The 15723-nt window shown below is 40.4% G+C and overlaps 1 protein-coding gene across 3 annotated transcripts in view; it reads left to right on the plus strand.

The window, feature by feature from the left end:
- The first annotated feature begins 12242 nt into the window (after positions 1-12242).
- Positions 12243-15723, plus strand: part of MRTFB (myocardin related transcription factor B) — a 71990-nt gene continuing 68509 nt past the window's right edge. For 2 of the 3 annotated variants that reach the window (XM_032126330.1, XM_032126333.1), the window contains exons 1-2: positions 12243-12301; positions 15471-15515. The gene's annotated coding sequence lies outside the window, so the exon portion shown is untranslated. Of the gene's footprint in view, positions 12302-12650; positions 13566-15470; positions 15516-15723 lie in introns of those variants that run through there. The other variant, XM_032126331.1, reaches the window with a different exon arrangement.

Consider the following 15723-nt stretch of genomic DNA (forward strand, 5'->3'; position numbering starts at 1 on the left):
TCTCTATTCATCTTTTATCTTTCTTCTGGTTTTCCTCTCGAATTTTCTGATTTATTTCTTTTTCACATCTCTTATCCTAATCATGACTGTCTGTATTCTTGTCCTTTTGTTTCCCTTCAAGAATGCTGCTTACATATTGTTGCAATTTGTGATGTCTGTTGAGCAAAAATAACACTGAATTCTTTGCAAGACTGGCTGTACTGGAGCCTTGTCCAGTATTTAATATCCAGGGACTTACATAAAAAAAGTATTGTACTTAGTTTTCATTTTGGTCCCAGACTTGAGGCGTGGCACACTTGGAAAGCTGACACTCAGAGAAAAGAGAGCAGCAGGTTGGCAGTTCTTGCAACATTTAATTCTCAGTTTTGTCTTAGATTTCTTTTTAAACAGATTAAAAGCAGTCCAAATAACAGACACAATAAAATCATAATCAGTTGATTTTATAAATTTTTCCCACCCTGGAAAAATTTCCAAGTACTTTTTACGTGTCACAAAATTCTTGGAATCTTACAAATAGATAGCAGAAGTTGCAAACTTTCTTGCGGCATTTATATCTCACGACCATTTTTACATATTGCAGTACTACAACTGGCAAGTTCTCAGATCCTGCAAAAACTCTTTTTCCACGCTTAAGCACTTACATTATGATGTGGGAGATCTGCAACAGCAAAAATATTAACTCCATGTCTCCTACTTCTGTCTAATTTTTCTTTATTGAAATCCTCCTCTCTAACTCTTTCCATTGTCAAAATATGCTTTGTTTCTGCTTCATCCTAAATCTCTGAGTGTTAAGTGTTGGGAAGAACTATGGTCTTTAAAATCAACATATATTTGTGTTAAACTATCACGATTCTGAAGTCTCTGTAATCCTCGTTTCATTTGTCACAGATGCATTTGGAAGTGTATCAATCCACTTTCTCTACAGCTTACAAAACGTCTTTCCAACACTTGCATTGTGACAGTAAGGGGGGCAGACACTCCTAACAAAAGCTGGCCAGGATGCAAATGTTCAGATCACCTGCAGCTATAGCACAACAGCAAAAGTCTAGAGATCCTTCAAGGAAAGTCCTGCCCATACCAAATATGAAAAATACCTAAAATCTTCAAGACAAAGATTGGTGCAAATCTTGGTGGATGAGGTACTATCTATACAGACAGTCTTTCAGATAGTGAAGATGTGTCAGCCAAGCCTTGAACTTCAACAATAAATCTGCTGTACTACAGTTCATATAGCTATTATAGTAAGTTTGTGTTTTCTTAAATATTTGCATTATACTGCACATCACTAGCTGACAGAAGTCATAATCAAGTTTTTCATTTTAATATTTACTTGATAGGTTTGAATCACATACTAAGTTGTCTGAGTTCTTTTCCACAAAGTGCTATTGGTATTAAAATGCAGTGGTTTGGGTTTTTTTGGTCAGCCCCACCAGCTCCTTAGGGATCCCTGACATATTTCTAGTGGTTTGAATAACTCCTGTGTCATTACCCAAACAGAGGAATTTCAACTGGTGTCCACCAAGAATGTCTGACTTCCCTTGGGCCATTGCCAGCTTTCAGCCTGTGCTGTCCCACATCAGCACCTGCACGTGCACACACACACAGAATACCTGCAGGGTGGGTGACACGAGCCTGCACATCTTCAGTGGCTGTGTCTCTGGAACGACCCTGAAAAAGCCAGCTAAGTCCATCCCTGGTTCTATATTTAAAACTGTTTGTTTAATTGGTGGAGTGCACCAAGAACAAATAATGAGCTAATTCTGAAGATCATTCCCAGAACAGCCAGCTCAGATTGTTTCCACAAGTCAGAACTCTCTCCTCTCCTTTCTTTGGGTTTTCTGGATTTTGGTGTTTTTAACAGTTTCATTATCTGAAGGTGAACAGCTTTATCTAAATGCAATTGTAGGAACAGTACAACATTTCAAGCATGAAGCATTCTGCACGGGTGAGATTTTGCAGTGTTTGTTTACTGAATACAAAAATAGTTAAAAGCTCAAATTCTAAAACTGGATCAAGGATTCTAACCAGATTGGAGATGAAGTTTCCTCCATGCCAAAAAAAAAAAAAAAAAAAAAAAAAAAGAAAGAAAGAAAGAAAGAAACAACAACAACAAACCAAAACAAAATATTTCCTGTACTCCCAGTCAGTTAGGGAATACTTCCACCAGAGTTTTTCCAATGTATTGTATAGACTTTATTTACCTTGCTTAATAACAGTTAGAAACAAGGAACTTAACTACAAATCTTATCTCAGAAAAGAAGATTTTAAAAAAGACTTAAACAAATACAGTAATTCCTTTTTCAAAATTTTCCTTAACTTTTTATTTGTAATAGGTTATAAAGGTTTTATAATAATTTAAAAGAAAAATAATACCTTCTCTTGTATTTTCCTTTGTTCTGATGTACCAGCAGTGCACTAGCAGAGATGAGGTACAAAGTAACATACAAAGTTCAGAGTGCAGTGAAATGACTGTCCAGTAACAGAGTAGGCTTGCTCATGGACTTGAAGATTTCTAATACTAATACAGTAACTGTCCTTTTTAATGACTATGGACATAAGTAGAACTCATTTAACTTGACCTACTGTGGTTGAAAGAATACAAGCTCTAGACAAATACCAACCAGACCCTGTGAGAAGAGTACTGTGTCTCTTTGCTAGGTTATAAAATTAAGAACTTACTTAGTCATGCACTTGGTGAGGTATTCCTTTTATCTCACAAATAGAGAGCCAGAAAAACTAAAGGCAAAGGGTTACGCTCAAGTTGATAAAGCAAGTCCATGATGAAATTGAAACTCACCACTGACTCATAGGTTAGTTTAAACTTTAAAACAATATCTTTCATATATTTCCATATGCTTTTTCAGCTCTCATATGCTGTTGCTTATTATCAGTTTAAGACAAAAGTCTTTATTTCAGTAAGAGTCTAGTGATACTCTGAGCAGCTTACACTGAGGTTTCTCTTGATTCCTAGCAGTGATGCACTGATTCATCCTAAGTCACAGGCAAAAACGTTCTGCCACCTCCAGTGTAGCTTTGGGACCAAATATGACACTTATCCCGTGGTACAAACTCACCAAAAAACCTGTCTAGAAGCCAGTTCAATCTTACCTTCTAGAGTGTCTCTCACTACCCTGTAAGACAGGAAAGCTGATGATTAAGTGGTAGCATGGAGTCAAGAACCAAGAAGTTACAGTTTGCTGCTAGACTTTCTCAGTTCAAATCCTTTTTCTAAGAATGAGTTTTAAATACTACCAAGAAATTCGGGCTGGCGGGCAGGACCCAGTTCAGACCTGGAAAATCTGGATTTCTGAGCAACTGCAATTAGCTTGACCCTTATTTTTAGGGTCACACTGCTTAGACTGGCAGATACCAAAATAGGCTGAGGGCCAAATCAGTTATGATCTGGTTTTATTTATCTAAAAGTCTCATATGGACCTAATTTACTGTTTTGTGTTAAGAAATAATGAGTAAGTAGAAAGGATTATGAACACATGTTTGGCATAGAGAGGAAGAGAGAATGCAGCCATAACTTCAATTTTGGAATGTCTTACTTCATCATAAGCTTAAGTTTCAAAGCTGACATGGGGATTTTGGTACATAATACCTCATTTTCAACTAATTGCACCTTAACTGAACATTGAAACCTTCAATTTAGAAGCTCAAATTAGCAGCTATATGATGGTAGATTTTTTCCCCAGTTCTGTGTAGATGCCAGCTAGAGGATCTAGGCATATGATCAAGTCTTTGAATGTGGTTTTATTAAGTAGTAAGCATAATTAATATATGGTGACATTTTTTACACAAAAAACTTCTCATAGTCTGCAGGTTTATCCCTAAGCAATATCTTGAAGAATTCACCCCAAAGTTTTCTCAATGCTCTATGTAGAGAAAACCATTATGTTTCCTTGAAGGTGCCTTGCTTTTGGGCTAATAAGAAACAACAAAAAAGCAGTAACTGTTCTGGGTAATTCACATGCTATGTTGTGTCATAACTGCATTTGAAAAGTTGAAGTTCCCCCAGGGAAAAGTAAAAACATCCCTGGTGGCATATACCAGTTAAATATCAATGCAAATCATTGCTTCCTTAACTATTTATGCAAATGAATATTTCAGCTGGATATGAAATGTTTATACTTTAAGCCTGAGAAGTTGATTAATGACTTGGTCAACATAAGCCTTGGTTTACAGGGAAGGCATCTGCAGATAAATAAATTAAACACTACTTGCCAATTTATAATATTGTATTTATGCTTCTACTCTGTGCATGCTGAATGATGGTGGTGGCACATGAATCAAATGGGGACTTTACAGCTTCCCAAATTCCACAATCTGCCAATTTCATTAGCAATACCATAAAATAAATTTTTCAATCTGGAATCTGGGTCATTTCCTAAGGAAATCAAACTTAGGAAAGAAAAGCCACCCTGTGCTCTTTGAAAGTATGAAAAAGATATATGAAGTCAAACTGTTGGAGAACAAGGTGTGAGAAGTTGCAGAGGAGGAGTTGCACCAAGGGTTGGTGCTGAATGGTGCTAATAGAGACAGACTTGTGTGCCTAGTGACACAGTCATCCACAGAAGCTGCACGGTCTGGGGTGCCAGTCCTTCCCTCCTTCCCAGACACCTCTGGGTCCTATTCCCTAGGGATCAATAGGCATTGTGTACAGCATAGTGGGACAGAGAACTGGAGCACCCTGAGCTAGAGCTCTGCAGTTGCATCACCGCTGCATCAGCATGAGAATGGGGGATAACAAAACTGGGTTACATGGCTGAGCCATCTCACACTCCTCATCCCAAGGAACAAGCAGAACACGAGCATGAAAAGGATGGGACTTAAAAGGCAGAATGAACATGAATAATTAATTTTCAGGGACTGCAAGATGATGCGATCACCTTCAGATTTTCCCCATCTGTTGCTAAGCAGCATTCTTAAGTCACAAGCTTTGCCTCACAAAATGAACAGCAGTCTCCGCACATTTTGCTATTTTTCCATTTTACACTGTTCTTTTGCCAAGCCTGCATTATAACTATATTTCAAAATGCTCTAAAACAAAATAAGATCAGCACTAAGATAGCTGCAATCATTGGGAAAAGGTTTCAGTTACTACCTGAGACAAGTAGCCCATGGACTCTCCAGTCACGGAATAGGAATTAGAAAAGCCTCCATCTCACATGTACCAAAGGAATTGCTTTCTGCCTCTCAGCCCTCAGCTTTACATGAGAAATTGAACTTGCATCATAGAAAAGGCAAGAGTATTGTACATTTGGGTTTGCATATTCATTATCAGTCTCAATCTGTATAAACGAAATCTTAGAATTTTTCCTGTGGTGGTAGTAAATTAATTGTATTAATTCTTTCGATCTGTGCTAAGGAGGTTGTTCCAATGATCAGACACCCATTCAATGCTCTGGACATTCAGACAAAAATTAAAATTAAATCAAGGAGCTCTCTCTGTTAGAAAATCTCTCTCTCATTAATTAGAAGTAAAGGGCTGGCTGCCAGTGTTCTAAAACTAATACCAAACATCCCCACTGCAAAAATCCTCTCCACAAAAGCTTTGATTCACTGCCAGAAATTTCAGAAATCCTCATTCTTGAAGACCAAGATAAGCAAGTGACAAAGAGTTCAGGATCTTTCACCAGCTGTGGGCAGTTAATTCCTCACACTTGTGCTTGCAGTTTAACCGCTCTACACTGGTAGCTCAGTTAAACAAAATGAGCAATCATTTTAAAGTGTAAAATGACCATCATCTCCATATTCAATATGCAGGAAATGAACAAATCATAAAGCTGAATAACATTGTTGATCCTGGGGAGTATGTGGCCTGAAGCAGAAGATGCCTTCCTTCCAGTGAGAGAAAAGACACACTTGATACTACAGCAGGTCTTTCCCTACATTTCTACAGAAAACACAGAAGGTTCTTGCTAAACCAGCACCAAGGTGATAAATTGTGTCTTTTCTTGGGGCCTTTCTACAGGACAGCAGTAAATAAGACTATAGTTACCATCATTCAGGCTTCTTGTTTGTTAAGGTTTTTTAACCATTAGCAAGAGACTGGAGATCCTGGAGTCCTCTGCCAAACCAAAGCATGTACCCTCAGCTCTCTAGAAAAACATTTCCCAAAGGGATATCCCAAAAGCTTCCCAAGTCTCCTTGGCTAACTGTAGCAGCCTTTAGAGCCCCACAGCTAACAAATGCTTCTCACACAGGCACTGGCCCAAATCCACACACATTAGTCTATGACTTTTCATATCCTTCCAGATGCCTCAGCACTCACCAAAGCAACAATTCTACCTGGCGCCACCCCTAGTTATACACCCCAAACTTGGAGCAGCTGCACTGTTCTGCCACTGTTTAGGCCACCACTGTTTTGACAAGGAGTATTGTTTATTGAAGAAGATTCTTGCTGCATATAAATTAAAATATTAGCAGAATATTTTAATTATATATATAGCTGTATATATATATAATAGCTGTAGTAACCTAGGCATTTATATTCACCTACTGCCTTACTTTACATCTACACAAGGATATGTTCAAAGCCAAATTTTTTGCACTAGCACCAGTCGACAGTGACCTTTTCCTCACTCTTTTTGGTATATCTGGAGGAAAGAGAAACAGAGAGTCGGGTTTTTTATCTTTGTTCACCTCTTTTTGTCTCTACCAGCTGTTAAGTAAAAGGACAGGGAGCAGGTACAAAATCTGCAGCCTAGGGGCAGATAGGCAGACTCCTGTTGCCAACTCAATCTCCTCCCTGCAAGCCTCCAATTTCTGCAAAACTGCAGGACTATGGCTGAGACATGAAAGAACAGCAGTCTCTGGCATGTGTCCTGTTGCTTAAAGGAACAGGCAAATGAGGAGAAAAGAGGCATGAGGAGGCTGCAGAGATGGAATACACACGTATTCAAAGGTGAGGCTGCCTCTACATGAGAGGAAAAGCAGGCAGAAAGGTCTCGTGGGCAAAATGGGCTGATAGAGGGGATACAGGTACACCATAGGAGAAAATAATAAAGAAAAGAGAAGTTATTAGGAGGATTAAAGGAAAGAAACCAATGGAAAGATCAAACGAAAATGAAAAAATATAACTTAAATGCCATTAATAAATATCCATTCCTTGTGACAGACTATTAAAGCTTCAGTGCAAGACTAAATTTACAATTAATATGAATAACCACTGTTTGGCAGTGTTAAAACCTAATGTAATAACAGCCAATGGTGATCAGTTATATTATTGTCTCAGATGTAACCTGAAGCGCAATCTGGTTTTCTTTTATGAGAAGCCCCTGATGACCTCCAGTGAGCTCCATCCAGTAAGGTCAGCATGACTACAGTTGGCAATGGAGACCAAAACTGCAGGATCGCTGCTCCCAGACATTGAATCCCTTCTGCAGAATCGGTGAGTTCAGTTTGCAAGTTTCTCAAAAACATTATTTCAGGGATAAGGTCAGCCTAATGTGTCTGTAACATGGCTGTTTCAATTTCATAATGATTTATACTACTTATTTAACCTACTAATTTAACCAGTAATCTGGTGATAGGTTTTCATATTTTTTTGCTTTTGTTCTTATCTATTAGACTGATAAATGCTGTCTTTTCCTTTTTTCAATTTCCTTGTCAAATAAGAACTGGTTCTGTGCTTTACACTAAAAGTCCATCTAGTCCAGCATGCTCCCTTGAAGAGCAGCCACAACAGGATACTTCACAAAGACATTCCTGTCCTTTGTTTTCTATTGAACTCAAGGTGTTGTTCCCCTGTGAGAGAACCACCCCTTATTAACTATGCTGCCATTTTGTAACTAGTGTTAAAAGCTTATACAAATCCAAATAACATTGTAACAATAACTCATCCATTTCCCCTCAGCTAAAGCTCTTTGAAGAATGCTCTGTGGATAAAGTAGTTCCTTCTTCCTCGCATAACGTGTTTTGTCAATCTTTTGATCTCAGGCCTTTAAGGAATATATTGAAACATAATAATTACAAATTATATGACACAAGGAGAAGCTGTAGTAGTTCTTGCCCTAGTTTCAAAGTAGCTTGCTTAACTGTAAACGAATTGCACTACTATTCTGCAATCCTCAAAGTTAGATGGGAAAATTGTGGTCTTTACTCAATGAATTTCATCTAGAAATTTAATACCCCCATCGAATATGTAGTTGACACTACTACAGAATATATTATTGCATATTTTAAATAAATTAAATTTAATTATTGCATAATTAAATTAATTGTCTTTATTAACAAATCTGAACACAGTGTTTACATCTCTAGAATAAAAAAATTCTTTATATAAAGCCTGTACTAGAACTGAAAAGCATAGCTAATTTCTGAATAATTCCTAAAATATGTTTGCATTTCTTCACTAAATAAACAATCCTTCCCTAAAATATACAGCTTACAATTGCATGATTAAATACATATTCACTATAAAGCACAACAAATATTTTTATCTGTGCATTAATTGGAATATTAAAATACTGATATTGTGTCATTTATCTGCTTTTCATGTTCAGCAGTTTCTAACAACAGAACATTGGTTTGAAAGCAAGAGGAGGAGAGTTGGGTTCATCCTTTCATTGCAGAGCATAGCACTGCTCTCACAGCTTCAACCATTGTACCACTGCTTCTTATCCTTTTTATGTTGTAAAAAAGGGAATATAGAGTCCGTTATTACTCTTGGATGCAAATGCCCAGAGCTCTTGTTGAACTATTCTGCAAGACGAAGGAAGCGTTGTACATGTCCATACCCAAGACAGGAAAGGTGGTGCTCAAAAGTCAAGAACAATTGTGCGGAGCTGGACAATTTCCATAGAGTGATTCTATGGAAGAAACTGTTTTTAAGTAGTTATTTGCTGCTTTAAACGTGTCTTTTTCATTGACTCCTATCACCATGTTGTTTCATAAAACACAAATTACTTCAAGAAATGAGCACCATCTATGTTTAATGCCAAACCCTTAACCCTTTGTCTCAGACATCTTTTTCCCAGGCTTTTCAAGTTCTATAGTATTTTTCATCAAGGAAAACTCCATGTGTTCTGCAATATGAACCCTGTCTATACCCTTCTAATCAATGAATGGGCATTAATGCAGCCATTGGAATAACTACAATGATCTAGGCTGCACTGTAACATTAAAGAGATTCACACCTCTTGCACAATGCTCTTGTTCATACTTATTGCTTCATATTTCATGCACTCTCCACAGAGGTGATCTGCATTTCTGTAACAACTACGTAAGTTCAATTCTTACATAAAGAGAGAAACTTGATTTATATGTTGCCATCACCTAAAATCACAGCTAATCTTTTTATGTTTCTGGGTTTTCAATGTTTTGGCTAACTTAAAGGAAAAAAAAGGTGAAGAGGCAGACAGAACTTCATCAACATAATCTCTTGCTAGCAAAGGGATATCTTGTGCTTTTAGGAACATTGAAAATAAAGAATTCTTTGCAAATATAAACAATTCAAAGACGGAGTCATATAGCAACTATTCCTTTTATCTTGTGCATTTGAGAAAAATTTTAAAATCCTAACATAATTTCTTTGTCATAATTATCTGACATCTCATCTTCAGTAGCATTCACACTCCAAATCCTCTGGTAGTATTTACATTAGTCTGTTTTTCTCTAATTACTTTCGGATTTGTGTGCGTCATTGAATTTGTAGGTGAGGCTTTTGTGTTGCTGTTCAATTATTATTTTTCCTAGAACTTTCTAGACCAATGTTTTACTCCAGAAATATTAAAAAATTAGAATATTTCATAAAAAAGGGCAGCACCAAACATTCAGTAATTTTGAAGGACAATATACATTTTCTAGACATGGCCATTGGGATGAAGCCTCCCTGACTTGTTCAAGACTAAATGTGAAAAACAGATGTAGCAAAGTTTGATTGAATCCTTGATTTCTGTTAAAACACAACTACTGTTGAGTAAGAATTTGTTTATAAATGTCTTCATTCTCTACAAATTCCTGACCATCTTAAATGCACTTGTCCATGCTAAAAGGCATCCAACTAAAGGCATTCCAATAGTTATTCCACAGTTCTTTTTAACTGTATGAGTCTCACCTACTTCCCAGTTACACACATCTCTGTCACCTTTTCCTGCTGTTAGCACCAATAACTGCTTGGTCTTAGGTAATGATTTGCAAACAGACATCCACTGAATTCGTATCCTTTTGCCACCTTAGTTTCCAAAGTTTTCGGACCTTGTTCAAAAAATGTAATTGCACAGCAAGACACCTTAACTGCTTTGTAATCCTAATTTGATTGATTAGATGCTAACAGTAGATTGAGAACTTCTTTGTAGCTGTTTGCATTCTGGTTTTAAAGGCAGACTACATCTGAATGAACTATTTCATTTGAAGAGGGACTGAAGTAAATCTGGACCAAATTACAGTTTTTGAGATCTTTACATAGTTCATTGCTAAGTTTCCATGTCATTGTTGGTTTTAGTTTGCTTCTGGAATTGGACCAAATCTGATTAGATAACTGTAATCTAGAGAAACATAAGAGAAATTTACCCTGTTTTACAAAGCCTAACAAAAAAATAACCTTCCTATCCATCTAAAACAAATTGCACAAGTAATTCTTTAAATGTCAAAGCATTAATTTATAGTGAAGCATATTGGAATGTCATCTTAAAATTATAAGGAAATAAAAACTGTCTCTTTTTTTATACCTGCAGTATCACTGCTGAACAAGAGCACTGAAAAACTCTTTTGGTGCAGGGAACCATGTTTTGCTTGGTCAGCACGTAGGTAAGCTCGATGCAGTCTCCTAGCAAGCTCCTGGACATCAGCAACTTGCAAATAATAAAAAACCTGTATTAGACCATTGCACCAAGTGGCAGCTTAGTCCTTAATCTGTGAGCTAAAAGAAGTACAACCCAAAAGCAGGGTTGCATAATACTGGGCCTGATGCAGTATGTACTTACAGAACAGGACTGGCTCAGTATTAGTAAAAGTCAACTTGTTAGGTATTCACTGTGAGCACAGTGTTGCACAATGTGTGCAATAAATTATTGTGTGCATGCATGATCATATTCTGCTCACAGAATAAATGCCTGTGCTCTCTACTGCACATTCTCAAGCATAAATCATCAGGTTTCCAAAACTTCTTTGAAGAATTTTTTTTCCTCGTGATTGGCTTGATGTTGAATCAAGTTCAGTCACCTCAGACACTGACAGCTAAGCCTGAAGGTGAAATACACGAGGTATGAGTCCCATCTTGTTTGTGACTGTTTGCACAGCCAACATTTGAAGCCATGCCCTGAGTTTTGCTTCGAATTTCAAATCCAAGCGACTGCAGCACCCGGAGGAGAGCGCTGAGGGACCGAGCTCTGCTCACCAGTCACAGCCTCCGCCCGCCCCAGGACAAAGCCCCGGGCACGGGTCGGTCCGGCCCTCCCGCCACTGCTCGGCGCCCCCAGGGAGCGGCGGGGCCGCCTCGGCCGAGGCACGGGTGTGAGGGACGGGGCGATTTGCCTGGGCCTGTGGAGTGACCCCAGAGAACTTTCAAAAATGCCTGCACCAGGAATAGTGTGGCCAGCAGGACTGGGGAAGTGACTGTCCTGCACTCGGCCCTGGTGAGGGCACTCCTCGAGAGCTGCGTCCAGTTCCTGGATCCCTCAATTCAGGAAGGACATTGAGGGATTGGTGTGTGTCCAGAGAAAGGCAACGAAGCTGGGGAAGGGTCTGAAGCACAGCTCCTATGAGGAGCAGCTGAAGGGGCTCAGCCGGGAGAAAAGTAGGCTCAGGGGAGACCTTATTGCTCTTCAAGTACCTGAAAGGAGGTTGTAGCAGTAGGGGTCGATCTCTTCTCCCAGGCAACCAGCGACAGGAAGAGAGGACACAGTATTAAGCCGCGCCAGTGGAGGCTTACGTAGGACACAGAAGGAATTTCTTCCCAGAAAGGGTGATTAGACATTGGCACGGGCTGCCCAGGGAGGTGGTGGAGTCACCATCCCTTGAGGTGTTAAGGGACAGGCTGGACGTGGCCCTTAGTGCCATGCTCTGGTTGACACGGTGGTGCTCGGTCATAGGTTGAACTCGATGATCTCAGAGCTCTTTTCCAACCTCCATGGTTCAGTGACTCCGTTCCGGGGGCAGCCGGTAACAACTCCCCCATGCCCGCTCTCTGAGGGCAGGAGTGCCCGGATGTGCCGCTCCGCCTCCCGCACGTGCGCGGCGCCAGGGCGCGCGGCTCCCCCGCCCCCGCCCGCGGGCCAACCGCCGGGGCGCGCGCCCGGGGAGGGCGGTCCCGGGCGCAGAGCTCGCGAGAGGAACATGGCCGCGGCGGGCCGGGGTGAGCGGGACAGCGCGGGCGGGGGGCGCGGGGCGCGCGCGGTCGGGCGCCGCCTCACGGGGTCCGGGCCTCACGAGTCGGCCGCGCTGCCGCGCGCTGGAACGGGCCGGGCCGGGCCGGGCCGGGCCACGCCGCTGAGCGGGAGTGGCACCGCCGGCAGCCGCCGCCGCCCGGCCCCGGGGTGGGCTGCGCGCCGCCCCGCCCGCAGAGCCTTCTGAAGGAGGTTGGGGCGGGCGGGAGTGCCGAGAGTGGCGGCCACCCCCTCCCTGCCGGGGGCGGGCAGGATTCCCGCGGGGCTGCAGCAGGGGACACGGTGGGGGGCGGCCCCCCAGCTTCTCCGGGCCGCTCTGGGTCCCGAGCAGGTGGAGGTGCCGGTGCCCGCACTGCGTCCTGGGACGCGGCTCGCACCGGCCCGGCCCCTGCCGTGCGGCCGCTGGTGGATGTATCCCGTGTTACTATTTGTTAGTAAGGAACGCTCGCTCCCGGGTGAGGTGCAGGGCTGTGAGCAGCAGGGAGGCACTGCGGGCCCGGCCCGAAGCCTGCGGGCGTTGGGATGGGAGCGCCTCGCCCGGAGCCGCGGAGGGGAGACGTGAGTCCTCCGTGACCCCAGTCGTGCAGCTGCAGCGGAGCTCACTGAGCTGTGAGAAGAGCGACCCTTAGACCAGGGACTGTTAACGAGTTCGACTTGTTTTCTGCGACGTTACGTGGATTTTAGGTGGCACTTGGTTAATCCATTTTAGGGTGGTCAGGCATTGGAATAGGTTGCCCAAGAAGGTGGGGGAGTCACCATCCGTAAGGCGTTTGAAGGACTGGATGTGGCGCTGGGTGATACAGTTTGGAGGTTTCGGTGGTAGTGCTGGTTTGATGGTTGGACTGGACAATATTAAAGGTCTCTTTCAAGCTCGACGATTCCACGATTCTAGAATCAGCTTTGTAAACAAGTGTATGCACAGCACCTGTATGCACAGAGCCCCATCCCGGGTGCAGGTCACTTGACTGACGCTTGCGGCAGTGACATTCTTTGGGACGCGGGGAGCCAGGTGGAGAGCTGTGCTGCCGTGCCGTGCATTTCTGCCAGCAAATACATTTGCCTTTGTCCCATTTATGTGAGTCTTGTATTGGCGTGCAAGTGTGCAGTGCAGAAAACTGCTGTTAGTCAGTCTCAGTGCAGTCGAGAGATAATACCAGGACTTCTGGCTGCAGCAGGCAATTAGCTGAAATAAAGACTACAGGATTTAAAGTGAATAACTTGTCTAGTTATGAAGTAAGTATCAGAAAAATTATCTTTTCATGAATGTTTCAAAAACACTACCGTGAAATCTGGTATGCCAGTATGTCTAAAATACTTAAACATCGCTCGCCTCTTAAGAAAAAAGCCAAGCTTACACTGTCCTGTGGGTGCAGCATGTTCTCAAGTTCTTGTTTATGGGGAGTTGTTCACATGTCTTCCTCACGCTGCATCTTTTCCTTTATGATAAAAAACGCCCAGGTTTTGAATTAATTGAGGTTTTAAAGCTCTCAAAAAGGGCACAGCTGGCATTTCATAAAATTATTCTCTTAATGTGTGACATTTTATCTTGTTCTTTCCTGAAGCTTTCTTTCCTGTGTAATTACTTAGGGCAGATGTGACTTTGTGGTATAACTTGCATTTAAAACTAGACAAGATTGCTGTCTGGTAATGGCACCAGTTATGAAGCAAGTAAAAACATCTGGAAGCTGAAGATCCTTATCACATTATTGGAAGCGCAGAACATCTTTCAGGATTTGGCAGTATTTGGAGAAGTGTAGAAAACTGAACTTAATGATGCAAATGAGTTTTTAGAAGCAGTCATACAATAACATGGAAATCACCTTAATATTTACCTTTTCTATTTGTCAGATTCTGTTGAATGATGATATATTTATAATGAATTATAAATTCATAAATTTATATATATATTTATTTTTATATTATAAATATAAATTTATAATGAATTATAAAAAAGCTTAATAGTGAGGGTTAATACACAGGTATTGAGACAAATTTAGTGGTTTATACGCTTCAAATATTTTAAAAATTGGAACTTTTGCTTGTTATCCTAGCAATGAAATTAGATAATTGATGACACGATGGATGAATATAATATTGGATAGGGAATATACTTAGTTGTGGATCGGGGTTTTTTAAACAGTGTTTAGATTACTGAAGAAATGATTATTGGAAGGAAGAGGGAATATGTTTTATCATAGGCCATTTATTTTTGTGGGCCTTTTTGGCATTTCCATCTTGTAACCTCTTTGTCTTGTGTGTTTTGGTTTGGTTTTTTACATGTTCAGCTTTTACCCTCTGTCACTGATATGTACAGAAACCATAACACCAGCTTCAGCCTTTAAAAGAATTAAAAATAATCTGTTAGGATTCATCTCTGGGATCAAAAGTAAAATTGTGTGGCTGAGCAATGTATGGGATGTTTTAAGTCTGATACCTGTGGGTTCAAAGCCAAAACTGGAAAACCCCATTAGTGTTACTGTATGAAACAGCATTTGATAAATGCCAGACTTAAAAATAACTGACTTTTTAAACTTTTCTACATATAGTGTGCAGTAGGTTTCTATTGACTTAATCATATGTGTCTGTATATGTACACACATACTCTAAAATATTTTAATAAATGAAGTGTTGGAACAAATCCATTTGAGCTGGTGACATAGCAAAGAGACAAAATGTGGGTGTGAACACATTTCTTTTTTTTGTAAAGGTTCCATTGTATTGGAATCTATAGAAAACTAAAATATATTTCTGTTGTATAATTGGCACTTCCAAATGTGAAGAAAGAACTAGGGCTGGGTTTGTGTACTTTAGTTGAGTTAAAAGGAGCAGGTGATGCACCTCTGGTGCTGCTGTTCTTGCCAGAGGTAACTGGAAAGACAAATACCATCTTGGTATTTGAGTAGGAATATGAAAGGTGCTAAAAGATGCACAAAGAATATATTGAAATCATTTTACTCTCAGGATTTCAACCCAGTAACACATTTTAACATCCTAAAACTGCAGAAACTGAGAAAGCTGAACTAGTATTCTTAAGGCTTTAATTTCTCAGGTTGAACAAATTACGTAGCTTTTAAAATAAAGAATCATTGAGACATCTTTGTGATTTTTGTTTTTCCTTTTTACTTTCCAACCATCCAGGAATGTGCTGAAACAGACACTTTAGAAGGGTGCTAGAGATACAAGGTAAGTGCTGTGTCTTAAAAATTTTAAACTTCCTAAATACATTTTTTTAATAAAGCTGCTGTGCTATTTTTTTAGTGAGCAGTGTATCCCCTTAAATTGTGCTGGTTTTATAATCCTGTTAAAATGGAAGGTTTTCCAAGAGATTTGTTCCTATACAAACAGAAATTTGGTCATATGTAATACTTGTATTACATAAACTTAAGAGCAA

Source organism: Corvus moneduloides, chromosome 16 (genome assembly GCF_009650955.1).
Source record: "Corvus moneduloides isolate bCorMon1 chromosome 16, bCorMon1.pri, whole genome shotgun sequence".
In the NCBI taxonomy this organism is placed as follows: domain Eukaryota; kingdom Metazoa; phylum Chordata; class Aves; order Passeriformes; family Corvidae; genus Corvus; species Corvus moneduloides.